Source organism: Grus americana, chromosome 5 (assembly GCF_028858705.1).
Source record: "Grus americana isolate bGruAme1 chromosome 5, bGruAme1.mat, whole genome shotgun sequence".
Lineage (NCBI taxonomy): Eukaryota > Metazoa > Chordata > Aves > Gruiformes > Gruidae > Grus > Grus americana.
The window spans coordinates 11,418,563-11,432,539 of NC_072856.1; the positions used below are offsets into that span (position 1 = coordinate 11,418,563).

At 41.5% G+C, this 13,977-nt stretch overlaps 1 protein-coding gene across 1 annotated transcript in view; it reads left to right on the plus strand.

Moving 5' to 3' along the window:
* The first annotated feature begins 294 nt into the window (after positions 1–294).
* GALNT18 (polypeptide N-acetylgalactosaminyltransferase 18) overlaps positions 295–13,977 on the plus strand; it is a 336,920-nt gene continuing 323,237 nt past the window's right edge. Inside the window, exon 1 of the mRNA XM_054827877.1 lies at positions 295–423. The gene's annotated coding sequence lies outside the window, so the exon portion shown is untranslated. The remainder of the gene's footprint in view (positions 424–13,977) is intronic.

A 13,977-nucleotide genomic window follows, 5' to 3' on the forward strand; every position in this document is an offset into this window, starting at 1 on the left:
GCCCTTTGAAATCTCTCAGCAAATTGTCTCCTGTGTTGCTTGCGTCATATATAAGGAAACACTACTGGCTCTTGACTGTTGTGTTTTGTATTCAGACCTGTCTGGAAGTAGCCTGTCAGTGTGTGGGGTCTACACTGATAAAGTAATCCTGCAAAACTGGTAGTCTCTTTTCTGGGTGAAAGATTAAGGAAAAGCAATACCTAGTAAGAGTCTTAAAAAATGTAGTTTGTAAAAACAATCTCACTTAATTCATGTGTATGTCAATGTTTCAATGTGTTTTTAAATTTACTTTTTCTTTTAAATGTTTGGAATACATCTGTTGATTGGACTGAATTAATGTGGGAAGAATAATTTAAGAAAATTGTAACTACTGTCCATGGTGGTGGTCATTGCCTTATGTGAGAAGATGCCTCTGGAGAGAAGGTGTGTTTCCTCAATGTTTTGATTAGAAGGCTTGGCTGCAGAACTTGAAATGTGTGTACATATACACTGATTTGAATCTCCTATTTGCTGTTAGTAAATTTCTTTTTATACTGTTACAATAATGAATTGTGCCAGCTGTTATAAGTTAGATGCATACCCATTTGCCTATTAGCTGATTTAAACCAGGCTTGTTAATTGGACCTGTTAGATGTAAGCACGTCTAGCAGAGATGCCCAGATAGGTAGAGACAAATTCCAGATCATTTGGATTGGATTCAGATCCATTCATGAGACTTAGCTCTTCAGCAGAGGGTTCTTTTATATGGTGATGTTAAAGGAAGAGGGCTCATTGGGTTTTTTTTTGTTTGGCTGGTTAGTAATGTAGGGTGCATCCGTGGAACGCAGGGGTATGAATTAGAAGGGTCTCAATGCCAGGCTTATATTATAACAGGCTGGGTACTGCAGTATTTACCACAGTGTTTTAAATACAGAATTAGTCTATGCTCTTCCTTGTGCAGGAAATGTGTCTTTCATACCCTATGCATTTGCATGTATGCTAGTTTTGTGTTCCTTATGGTAACAAAAGATTTACATTAAGCAGCCTAAACCAATTTTAAATACTAACAGGCATATAGAACTGTGCTTTTGATACTACCAGTAATGGAAATGCTTACTGGAAATCAAATTCCAGACTTGCTGATGGGAATGCTGTCTACCAGGATAAGAGTGAGCCAAAAGCATCCATGAACTTTCTGATGTTTTAACTTTACTTCTACATACAAGAAAACTTGCATATATAATAAAGCCCACATCCTTTTCTGCATCCACCATCTGGGTTGTATAGCAGATTTTTTAAGTCTAGGAGAGTTTCTGAATTGCGGAAAGTGCAAGCCTCAGATCATCAGAGGGTTATCATCAAAACTGCCCAAGAAGTTATAAACAAAGATAATAGTCAGTCATATTTGTCTTTTAGGTTTTTTGTCTGTTGTGGTGGGTTGACCCTGGCTAGACACCAGGTGCTCACCAAAGCTGCTCCATCACTCCTTCTCCTCAGCTGGACAGGGGAGAGAAAATATAACAAATGGCTTGTGGGTCAAGATAAGGACAGGGAGAGATTGTTCACCAGTTACCGTCACAAGTAAAACAGACTCAACTTAGAAAAAAATTCATCTAATTTATTACCAAGCAAAACAGAGAGACTGCTTCAGCGTGTGTCCCCCACAGTCACAAGTCCTGCCAGCAAACCTGCTCTGGTTTGGGCTCTTCTCTCCACGGGTCCACAGGTCCTGCTAGGAACTTGCTCCAGTGTGGGCTTCCCACGAGGTCACAGCCTCCTTCAGGTGCCTCCACCTGCTCTAGTGTGGCATCCTCCACAGGCTGCAGGTGGAATCTCTGCTCTCTGTCATCCTCCATGGGCTGCATGGGGGCAGCCTGCCTCACCATGGTCTTTACCATGGGCTGCAGGGGAATCCCTGCTCCAGTGGCTGGAGCACCTCCTCCCCCTCCTTCTGCACTGACCTTGGTGTCTGCAAAGTTTCTCACATCTTCTTGCTCTGGCTGCAAAAGCTACTGCTCCTTTTTTTTCCCCCCCTTCTTAAACATGTTATCACAGAGGTGCTACCACCATCACTGATTGGCTTGGCCTTAGCCAGCAGCGGGTCCATCTTAGAGCTGGCTAGTATTGGCTCGGTCAGAGCTAGGGGAAGCTTCTAGCAGCTTCTCGCAGAAGCCACCCCTGTAGCCCTCTCCCCCACTGCTACCAAAACCTTGCTGCACAAACCCAAAACAGTCTGTTCTAACCACTGAATTCTAGGAAAAATGAAAGCTTGACTATAACATAGTTCCCCAACTGTGAAATTTTTGCTAATATACTGAACATCCTTCAGTCTGGTCTTCCCTATTTTATTGCTGCTTCTTCAGCCTCTTGTTCTTGCTGGTCTCAGATTATTTTTTTTTTTCAAAGACAGGCTGAAACTATAGTGGTCTGTCTCTTGTTAATCTGCTTTTTGTATTCTGATGTTATTTATTTTTATATCTTTGAATTTATTCAGGATGGCACTAATGTAGTATACATGACTTGGGCATGAAGAGGTTAATGAAGCTTTAACTACCTCATAAAAACATTGAAGTTCTTGGCAGCCTTGGGATGGTAGTTATTGCCTGCAGTCACATACAAGGACTATTATCCTTTCTGATTGCCACATTTCTATGCAGCCAAACTAGATTTAACAGAATATTTAGAGTCCTTTTGTATGTTCCTCAGCAGTAATAGCAATTTTATGGTGCCTCTTTTGAAAATTGGAAGGGCAACTTCTAGTAAACAGTTAATCAAACTAAGAATTCTTATGTTAAACTGAAGATGTTTTTGTGATTTAATTTTTGGAAATAAGACATTCATGGCATAAGAAATAATTCGCAAAGCCTCCCTACTAGTTGGATGCTGGTTCTTTGGCTGCTTATACCATGGCTTTACCTGAAGATGACATAACTAGCTAATTGTTTTTTTAATTTGAGGAAGGGGAAAAAGTAAGAATTAAAGTGGGCAGCCTTTTTTTTTTTACTCTCCAATGGAAGTGAATATTTTGGGAAAGTTCAGAGTAATTACTAGTTACTTGTGCTATACTGGCTATTTTAAATCCATCATGTGACTGTGAATGATGCCACTCAATGCACTTTGATTGCTTAATGACTTTTTTCTAGGCAATGTTATGTTGTAAGATGTTTTCAACCACAGAGTTAGTTTGGTACTAATATGCAGTATGAAGAAATCTTGTTTAAACCGTAATACCTGTGGGACATTCACAGACAGAACTGAAGAGCTAGATACAAAGTAAAAAAGCAAGCCAGTATTTCTTATGCAGTACTCATTTCATCTGTATAAAGTCTTGAGATGTGAGAAGTATTATTTTGAATACATGGGTTTGTTGTTTCGTCATGTTGTTCCCATAACTATTTGCTTGTGTACATTTCAGGAGTCTGTAACTGTTAGTGCTAAATACATAAGATGTTTAATGTATCTGAGTGTTGCTGCAGCCTTAAATCCTGGAAATAGCTAAGATTTATGATTTAGAACTATCCACTTACATTTCATTACCTATTTTGCATTTTCTTACATTTTTAAGGGGGACTGTTTTTACTTATTATATGTTACTTTTATTTATTAACATTACCTAGTACTAATTAGCAAACATATTCTGTCATAGCTGAAATATCTAATCTTAGAGGTTTGTATCAATATGCCAATCCTGAGATAATTAGAGTATCACTGAATGCTGCTATTTTGAACCCAGAGAAGGAAATCTTTGGTTTTTAAAACTGAGAGTAACTTGGGCTACCTTTTCTACTGTAAACTAGATGTATCTATACATTAAAAGAAGCTAGATGTTAGAATCCTGTTGTGAAATGTTACCTGCAGTTTGATGTCCTTTTGTTTCTTTGAATTTATAACATGTCTTAATCTCATTTAAAAAAAAAACCACAACAATTTAAGATTTTTCTTGAGAGCAGAATTAGACCTTCCTCTATCACTATCTTAAGAGGCTCAATGTGAGTAGATTAACATTTTTCAGGGTATGCAGAGAGACTATTTTTATTTTAATAGTATGCTTAACACTGTATTAACAGTGTTTCCTTGTGCTTAGTGAACATTGTCATCAGAAAGCATGTGAAAAGAATATGGAAATTTCAACAGCATGACATAGCTGCATGTGAACATTAGACTTTATGTAATTCATGACACTTAAAATTTTGCAAGTTACTGTATATACTAGGTTTTTTACATTAATTTCAAACTTTTCTCTTTTTCTAAGCTCTCTGTTAAACCTGAAAGAAGGAACTAAACTTGCTTATCATAGAATCATAGAATGGTTAGGGTTGGAAGGGACCTCAAAGATCATCTAGTTCCAACCCCCCTGCCGCGGGCAGGGACACCCTCCACTAGACCAGGTTGCCCAAAGCCTCATCCAGCCTGGCCTTAAACATTTCCAGGGAGGGGGCCTCCACAACGTCTCTGGGCAACCTGTTCCAGTGCCTCACCGCTCTAACAGTAAAGAATTTCTTTCTAACATCTAATCTAAATTGACCCTCCTTCAGCTTAAACCCATTACCCCTTGTCCTGTCACTACACTTGCTCATAAACAGTCCCTCCCCATCTTTCCTGTAGGTCCCCTTCAGGTACTGGTAAGCCCCAATTAGATCTGCCCGGAGCCGCCTTTTCTCCAGGCTGAACAATCCCAACTCTCTCAGCCTGTCCTCATAGGAGAGGTGCTCCATCCCTCTGATCAGCTTCGTGGCCCTCCTCTGGACCCTCTCCAACAGCTCCATGTCTCTGTTGTACTGGGGCCCCCAGAGCTGGATGCAGTACTCCAGGTGGGGTCTCGCAAGAGCCGAGTAGAGGGGCAGAATCACCTCCCTTGACCTGTTGGTCACACCTCTTTTGATGCAGCCCAGGACACAGTTGGCTTTCTGGGCTGCAAGCGCACACTGCTGGCTCATGTTGAGCTTCTCATCAATCAATACCCCCAAGTCCTTCTCCTTGGGGCTGTTCTCAATCCATTCCTTGCCCAGCCTATAGTCACGCTTGGGATTGTGCTGACCCAGGTGCAGGACCTTGCACTTGGCCTTGTTGAACTTCATGTGGTTCGCACAGGCCCACCTCTCCAGCCTGTCAAGGTCCCTCTGGATGGCATCCCTTCCCTCCAGCATGTCGACCACACCACACAGCTTGGTGTCTTTGGCAAACTTGCTGAGGGTGCACTCGATCCCACTGTCCATGTCACCGACAAAGATGTTGAACAGTGCCAGTCCCAGTACTGACCCCTGAGGAGCACCACTCGTCACTGTTCTCCACTTGGACATTGAGCCGTCGACCACAACTCTTTGAGTGCGACCGTCCAGCCAATTCCTTATCCACCACGTGGTCCATCCATCAAATCCATGTCTCTCCAATTGAGAGGCAAGGATGTCGTGTGGGACAGTGTCAAATGCCTTGCACAAGTCCAGGTAGATGATGTCAGCTGCCCTTCCCTTGTCCACCAATGCTGTAACCCCATCATAGAAGGCCACCAAGTTTGTCAGGCACGATTTGCCCTTAGTGAAGCCGTGTTGGCTGTCACCAATCGCCTCCTTATTTTCCATGTGCCTGAGCGTAGTCTCCAGGAGGGTCTGCTCCATAATCTTGCCAGGCACGGAGGTGAGACTGACCGGCCTGTAGTTCCCTGGGTCTTCCTTTTTACCCTTCTTAAAAATGGGGGTTATGTTTCCCCTCTTCCAGTCAGCGGGAACTTTGCCAGACTGCCAGGACTTCTCAAATATGATGGCGAGTGGCCTGGCCACTTCATCCGCCAGTTCCCTCGAGACCCGTGGATGCATCTCATCAGGTCCCATGGACTTGTGCACCCTCAGGTTCCTTAGATATTCTCAAACCTGATCTTTTCCTACAGTGGGCAGTTTTGCATTCTCCCAGTCCCTGCCTTCTGTGGCCTGGGCAGTGTGGCTCAAGGATTTGCCAGTGAAGACTGAGGGACAGAAGTCGTTGAGTACCTCAGCCTTCTCCATATCCTGGGTAACCAGGTCACCCGTTTCATTCTGGAGGGGACCCACATTTTCCCTCGTCCTCCTCTTATCACTAACATACCTATAGAAGCTTTTCTTGTTGTCCTTGACATCCCTGGCCAGACTAATTTCTATGAGGGCTTTGGCTTTCCTAACCTGTTCCCTGGCTGCTCAGCCAGTTTCTCTGTATTCTTCCCAGGCTACCTGCCCTTGCTTCCACCCTCTGTAGGCTTTCTTTTTTTGTTTGACTTTGCCCAGGAGCTCCTTGTTCATCCACGGGGGCCTCTTGGTGGTTTTGCTTGACTTCCTCTTTGTTGGGATGCATCGCTCCTGAGCTTGGCGGAGTTGACCCTTGAATATTAGCCAGCTGTCTTGGGCCCCTCTTCCTTCCAGGGCTTTGTCCCATGGTACTCTACCAAGCAGATCCCTGAAGAGGCCAAAGTCTGCTCTGCTGAAGTCCAGGGTAGTGAGCTTGCTGCGTGCCCTCCTCGCTGCCCTGAGGATCCTGAATTCCACCATTTCGTGGTCACTGCAGCCAAGGCTGCCCTTGAGCTTGATGTCCCCTACCAGGCCCTCCTTATCTGTGAGAATAAGGTCCAGCATGGCACCTCTCCTCGTGGGCTCCTCTATCACTTGGAGGACAAAGTTGTCACTGACACATTCCAGGAACTTCCTGGATTGCTTGCGCTCAGCTGCGCTGTCCCTCCAACAGATGTCAGGGTGGTTAAAGTCCCCCATAAGGACCAGGGCTTGTGAGTGTGAGGCTGCTCCTATCTGCCTATAGAGGGCTTCATCTGCTCAGTCTCCCTGGTCAGGTGGCCTGTAGCAGACCCCCACTATGATGTCCCCTGCCCCAGCCCTCCCTTTAATCCTGACCCATAGGCTCTTGGTCAGCTCCTCATCCATCCCCAGGTGGAGCTCCATGCACTCCAGCTGGTCATTGACATAGAGGGCGATGCCCCCTCCTTGCCTGCCCTGCCTGTCCTTCCTAAAGAGCCTGTACCCTTCCATCCCACCACTCCAGTCATAGGAGCTATCCCACCATGTCTCTGTAATGCCAATAAGGTCATAGCCTTCCAGGCGCACACACATCTCCAGCTCCCCTTGTTTGTTCTCCATGCTCCGTGCGTTCGCGTAGAGGCATTTCAGTTGTGCCTGCGATGAGGCTGACTTATTGGCTGGGGTGCCTGGGATTCTTTTGATGTATCTTCCCAGTGTTACCCCGTTGGTTCCTGTTGCATCCGGAGCCCCCAGCTCGTCTCCTCTAGGCTTCGAGCGTGCTGTACTGCATCCAGCACGTCTCTGAGCAGTAGGCTGAGGGCCCTTGCCAGTGCCCCATCCCTCCAACCTGGGCACATCGTCCCACAGCATGTCACTGGCAAGCCTGATGTTATCCCCCTCCCCCTTCGAGCCTAGTTTAAAGCTCTGTCGACGAGCACTGCTAGTTCCTGGGCAAAGATCATTGTTACATAAATTTGAAGCTTAGCTTGATGATAGAGAACTCTCCAGAAAAGGACATGGCAAAGTGAAAGGCAAATCCAAAAAGTTTGGAAAAGATTGGGAGACAAAGGGAGAAGAAAAGAAAATTAAATCTCATCTGAAATAAGAGAACCTGGATGCATGGGTAGCTGTGACACTGATCATAAAAGGATTAAACAAGATACAGTCCAACTGCTGCTTTTTTGTTTGTTTCTGTATCCAAAGAGATTCTGGAAAGAACCAAAACACTTCTCCATGGGCCTTTATAGGAAAGAGGGCAAAACCAATAAAGCTGCTTCCTGGTACTGCACTAGATAGTGATAATTAATAAAGCTTTCAGTAAGAAAATCTGTTATATTAATGCTTTAGCATTTTTATAGGTCGAGCAAAACCATCTCTGCCTCCTTTCTTTATCACAACACACTTTTGTTGCTGAGAAAACTGAACCCAACTTCATCAGAGGCAGCTCTAGGTGTCAGACACCTTGCAAACAGGAGGTCTGTGATTCTGCTGTGAGCTGTTTTGGTGGTGGAATCAGAGTGAGGTTTGAGAAGAACAGGAAATTGCATAAGGATGTCTTTGTTTACTAGTAGGCAATGCCGCTGGAATAAACAGCTGCACAGGCAGTACAGTGTCTCTTTTGTCATCTAGTGTAGCAGCTCTGGAGATGAAAACTTAAAGCTCGGGCCTTGAATTCAGTGAAGGAAGCCTAAGGGATAAGGGAGTTTGTCATATGACTTTGAAAACTGAAGCAATGTGCAGTAGTTTTGATCATAGAAAAGAGCTTTTTGAATCTGGAAGTTGTTTTTGCCAATATCACTCTGTAAGCAAAACTTTAGTAGGCAAACATAGAAGTTGAAACCCTTGCCCCACCCTACCTCCTAAAAATCCCACCTCTCTTCCTTGATGCTGTAGAGGTATATTACAGTTTTCTCAGGGGTCTTTGGACAGAGCAACCTATGATGAAAAGAGTCAGGTTTCTCATTGCAGTATGACATCAAGATGGGGAAGAGAAATTCCTCAACAAGAGAGTGTGTAATGCAGATTGACTTTCTCAGTTCTCCAGCCTTAGGCACCTCTTTATTAAGTAGGGGAAGATCTGCAGGCTGACCTCAGTTTGCCTTGCAGAATTAGAACAAGTGATGATAACACAGGAGTGCTTTCCTCATTAGAAGCTACTGCTGATGGTTTCACATTTTTTCTAAGCATATGTAAACATTTGGATCCACTAAACATCCTCCTGCAGGTGTAGTGCTTTCATGGGAAAGGGAAAATCATTATTTCACCAAGTCATAGATACTTAATGAGGTAAACTATGTTCAGATACTGCTTAATTAATCTTGTTTCTTTACAGTGAAAGGTGATTCAGATGCTGAGTTTTCTAGAACACCAGGCATGAATGCAGTGCCAGAAAACAGGGTGGGAAAAAAAACACCAGGAATTTAATAAGACTAAAACACCCTTGTTGTTCCACTGCTGAGTAAACTAAAAGGAATGTATTTACATGGATTCACTGGAGGTTGTTAAGGCTGACTTATTATTTCAGTATAGTAGAACATAGTGAGTGGGTTGGAAAGAAATATGCTCTTATATTGAAATTATTACACCTCTAGCAGAGATAAGGAATGCTTGATTTACCTTACTAAGGTCTGTATTGTCTCCAAGCCTTCTGCCAATAGTGTCCAGAGACCTCTGCTCCATTCTACGTCATCAGCCAGTTAAGATGTGTTATAAGAATATACCTTTTTGTAATTTCTGAAATGGGAATAGTTTAATTAAGTTCTTAGCTGAATAACTGAAGTTCAGTGACCATGTTTCAATGTTAATGTCAAGTAATTGAAAAGAAAGGTCAACTAAATAGGCAAAGATTTTGTCAGCACTATAGAAAAACCTTTATGCTGTTCTTTTATGATATTGTAGGAATTGTCCTTGCTAACATGTCATGTGTGCATCCTGGGTATCTTTGAAGTCCTAGAATAAAGTACTGGAGGTTATATTTAGACATTTTTTTTGTTATTTTCAAGGAACACCTGGAAAGGCTGTGTTTCTGTGTAGTTAGTGTTTTGACTTTGGTTTTGGGCAAGGAGAATGAGAGGCAGAAAGCTGAACTGAATGAACTTTGTTGAATTTAGATCTAGCAAATTTAAAGGTGCTTAAAGTACAAGAAAGAAATGCTGTATATTCTTGCAATTTTAAAAAAATAATTTAACTCTAGTCCAAAATAACAAAGATATTAACAAGACAAATGAAATGCTTTCATAATCTTTTATTTTTGTGGCAAATTAGTTTCTTTTTCATTAAAAGAATTCATACTAACTTTTGATTTAAATATTGCAGCTATTTAAATAAAGCTCTTATTTATGCTATTTGTATGTTTTCTACAGAGCTCTATATTAATTTGAAATTCAGTATTTCTTTGATATGCATGGAACATGATCCTTCTCCTTCATCTAGCAATCTGTACCACCCATATATATATTTTTAATCTTCAGAGGTAACCTTCTTAAATACTTAAGGCATAGTTCCAACAGAACAGCAGTAAGCTGCTCTTCTGTTAACTTTGCACTCTTTTCTAGGTCTTAGTGAAATACTCAAGGTGCTTTACATTTCATAGTCTGAAGACCTTACTGTTCAGATAATAAGGCACTTGTGTTTTCTAGCCTGACTTACTATTGCTTTTGAAAGTGCAAATAAATATTCAAGAAAGGATAAGGCATTAAATGCACTTTGTTAAATTTGTAAAATACAGTAACTTCAGATTCTTATTTATATAGGTCTGTCAGATTCAATGTTGCTGATGAAAGGGAAATTATGTGCTTTCTCAGATGTTAAAAACAGATGGGAAGGCAACACAAGGGTACAGAGAAAGGAGCGATGGAGGAACGCAGTTTCATAGCTCTGGTTTTCTGATCTCAGTCAGGTCTTGTGTGCCTATTTCATGTGTATTGTTGAAGGCAAGTAACCTGTTCCTTAAGCTATCACCAATTTGTGAGCAATGCTTGTATGTAGAAGGAATATGGAATTCCTGGGATAACATAGTTACCATGGCCAAAATACAAGCTTCTGTAACAATCTTTTATTACAAACTTACTATCTGCAGTGAACTAGATTTTTTTTTTGTCTGAACATATACATGATAAGCCTTTTATTGTTTAAAATGGAGTAAGATTCCCTGAACTAGCAGGGAATACTGAAAGGGTTTAACATTTTTCATGGACAGCAGTGAATGTGAGACTTGTTAACAAGCTGAGCAAAACCAGATTTGGTTAAATACTGATGTCAGACATGTTCCTAATAAACAGGTAAGGTAAAGATAGCATGCAGGAAATACAGAAGGCAAGAGAAGATATTTTTCAATTTGGGAAAGTTACTATCAAAGCGCAGAAAAAGGTGCTGGCATTTTTACATTTCCACTCAAATTCCCCAGTGCCAACTTATCTGCTTGCTATTTTTGATCTACTTTTGATAGAGTTCTTGCATAGAGATAGTATTTTACTCTTCTTATGTAGCAATATTTTCAGAGTAGAAATTCTTCCTTTGTTCAGTTAGCACTTAACATACTTGAATTTGGATGTTTTAGATAGTCTTGTAATAAGTTTAATAACTTCAAGTATTTATTCCTCTAATAGTTTTTGTAAGTAGCCATTAAGCTATTCCTCAAAAGCTTGATGCTCCAACCTTGTGGAAAGGACTGCTTATTTATCTCTTATTTTTTTTATGGAGACTTTGCAATTAATTTGGTAGCATATGTAATATAGGATTCCTTTTGCCTTTGCTTCTATGATAAGACCTTTCAACATTTTTTGTTTCCTCTGTGATTTCTCTGTGTACTCAAAATATTTACTTGCTGTGCAGAAATATTTACTGAAGTTAGAATTGGTAACCAAAAAAGAAATTAATAAAGAGAAAGTAGTTAATACCTGGTACAAGCCTGAAGTGTGAAGAATAGTTCAAGTGAAGATCATTTATTGTAGGAATCAATGTTGTTGAGCAGCCTAGTGGTTAAAAATGTAGATTGCCTTTTGTTTTTAACTTTTCTCTGTATTTTCTTTAATGTATGCTGCTTTTCTCTTTTGTCTCATTTTGGGCAAATAATGTTCTTTTTAGCAGTTATATTAGTTGTGTGTAGCATTAACAATTGTGGACATGTTCAAGGGAGCTGTAAGAAAACATGTCTTCAAAAACCTCAATTTAGGTAAGTAGTAATTCTTTACTTGATGTTTGCAATACATTGAACTATACCTGCAAGGTGAAATACTTAGTATTTTAACTTTATCCTTTGAGGAGGACGAACTATATCCTGAATAGATCAGAATCCTTAGCTTTTGATTCAGGAAATAATTTCTTTTCAGAAACTCTCATGGAGATTCTTCTCAGAATTCTGCATTCCTTACCATACTCATAAATGGCTAAAAATAGTTTCAACATGCACAATACATCAGATAATAGATATATGGCAAATTCTTACTACAGCATTCTCAAAATGCACTCTGTGAATGTGTTGGAATAAGATGCATCATATTTAGTCCTGGTTTTGGATGAGCAAGGAGCTGTGTTTTAAATTGCCGAATTACATTGCTGAAAAATGCTTAGAAACATTCTCTTGCTAAGCAGTTTTGTGGTAAGAATTCCTCCAGTTTCAGAAAGTGATTTTTTTTTCATTTTGCTGATAATAAAGCAGTCCAGTTGGAAGAACTCTGAATATTTAGAGACTGATGATAGTTGCTTCTCACTGCAGGTGTGCTGCATATTTGGCTGAACGCAGCCTGTAGGTGCTTTTGTAGATGTCCTTAATGAATATAAAGCCATAAGTGACACTCCTTCAAAAGAAGAAAAAAAAAAAAAGGCTTTGAAGAAAAAAATAATAGAAGTAGAATTTTGTAGCACTGGAAGTAGCTTGGTCTTTTCAGCCCCTTTTCATTTCAAATAGAGTTGTGATTTTTCACTGCTTGCCAAAAAAATAGTGGTTCTGACATGGGAATTTCTGTACAAAGGTCAGATCAGCTCAGAGAAGCTCAGGGACTCAAACCTCTCAGTTCTTGTTCTGGCGCCCAAACTTTTGGCACTGTTTGGAGCAGAGTTTGGGTCATTCAGGTTGTAAGAGCTGTTAATGGCACTTCTAGGAGATTGTCTTCTTGGGGCTGGTAGTGAACCAAAAGCTGCAGAGCTGGTGTGGAGGGCATAACGACACCCCGACTCTACTAGCTGATTCTTCCACTGGGCATTTTCTGACTCTGGAGAAGTTCTTAGTTGGTCAGTTAGATAAGCTTTATGACTTTTCATTGTTTGAAGGAAGCACAGTGTATACATACCAGGAGCCCCATCTTGGACTGTTATAAAACTGTCTAACTACAAAGGTAGTAAAGCACTGACATTCTTAGTTTGGATTGTACCGTAATAGGTGTATTTATTTTTTTAATATGCCCTTCTGTATCAACAGAATATTTGCAAAAAGTCAGAAAAGACAAATCTTATGTATTAGATCATTAGCTTTGAATTTATTTCTTAAATTGTTCCTCGTTTGATAGCCTCTATTACTAAGTTCCTAGTGTAATTATCCCTTCCTTTGAAGGGCTTCTGCAGATCCTGACCACTTCTAAAGATGCGATTCTCAGAAGGCTAATGGATCTGCTCAGTTATGTGAATTCATGTAGTGTAACAGAAATCTTATGCTTTATAAAACATCTAAAATAATCTAAGAAACACAAGTGCTGAGGGACCTGGCAGATGTTATTGCTATGCCACTCTCAATCTTCTTTGAAAGGTCACGGAGAACAGGAGAGGTGCCTGAGGACTGGAGGAAAGCCAATGTCACTCCAGCCTTCAAAAAGGGCAAGAAGGGAGGACCCAAGAAACTACAGGCCAGTCAGCCTCACCTCCATCCCTGGAAAGGTGATGGAACAGTTCATTCTGGAGGTCATCTCTAAGCATGTGGACGAAAAGAAGGTTATCAGGAGTGGTCAGCATGGATTCACCAAGGGTAACTCATGCTTGACTGACCAATCTGATAGCCTTCTATGATGGCATGACTGGCTAGGTGGATGAGGGGAGAGCAGTGGGTGTTGTCTACCTCAACTTCAGCAAGGTTTTTGACGCTGTCTCCCATAACATCCTCATAAGCAAGCTTAGCTGAGTGGAGAGTGAGGTGTATTGACAGCTGACTGAATGGTAGAGCCTAGAGGGTTGTGATAAGTGGCGCAGAGTCTAGTTGGAGGCCTGTAGCTAGTGGTGTGCCCCAGGGCCAGTATTGCGTCTGGTCTTGTTCAGCATATTCATCAGTGACCTGGATGAAGGGATGGAGTGTACCCTCAGCAGGTTTGCTGACGATACAAAACTGGGAAGAGTGGCTCATACACTAGAAAGCTGGGCTGCCATTCAGCAAGACCTGGACAGGCTAGAGAGTTGGGCGGAGAGGAACCTAATGAAGTTCAACAAGGGCAAGTGTAGCGTCCTGCACGTAGGGAGGAATAACCCCATGCACCAGTACAGGTTAGGGGTTGACCTGCTGGGAAGCAGCTCTGCG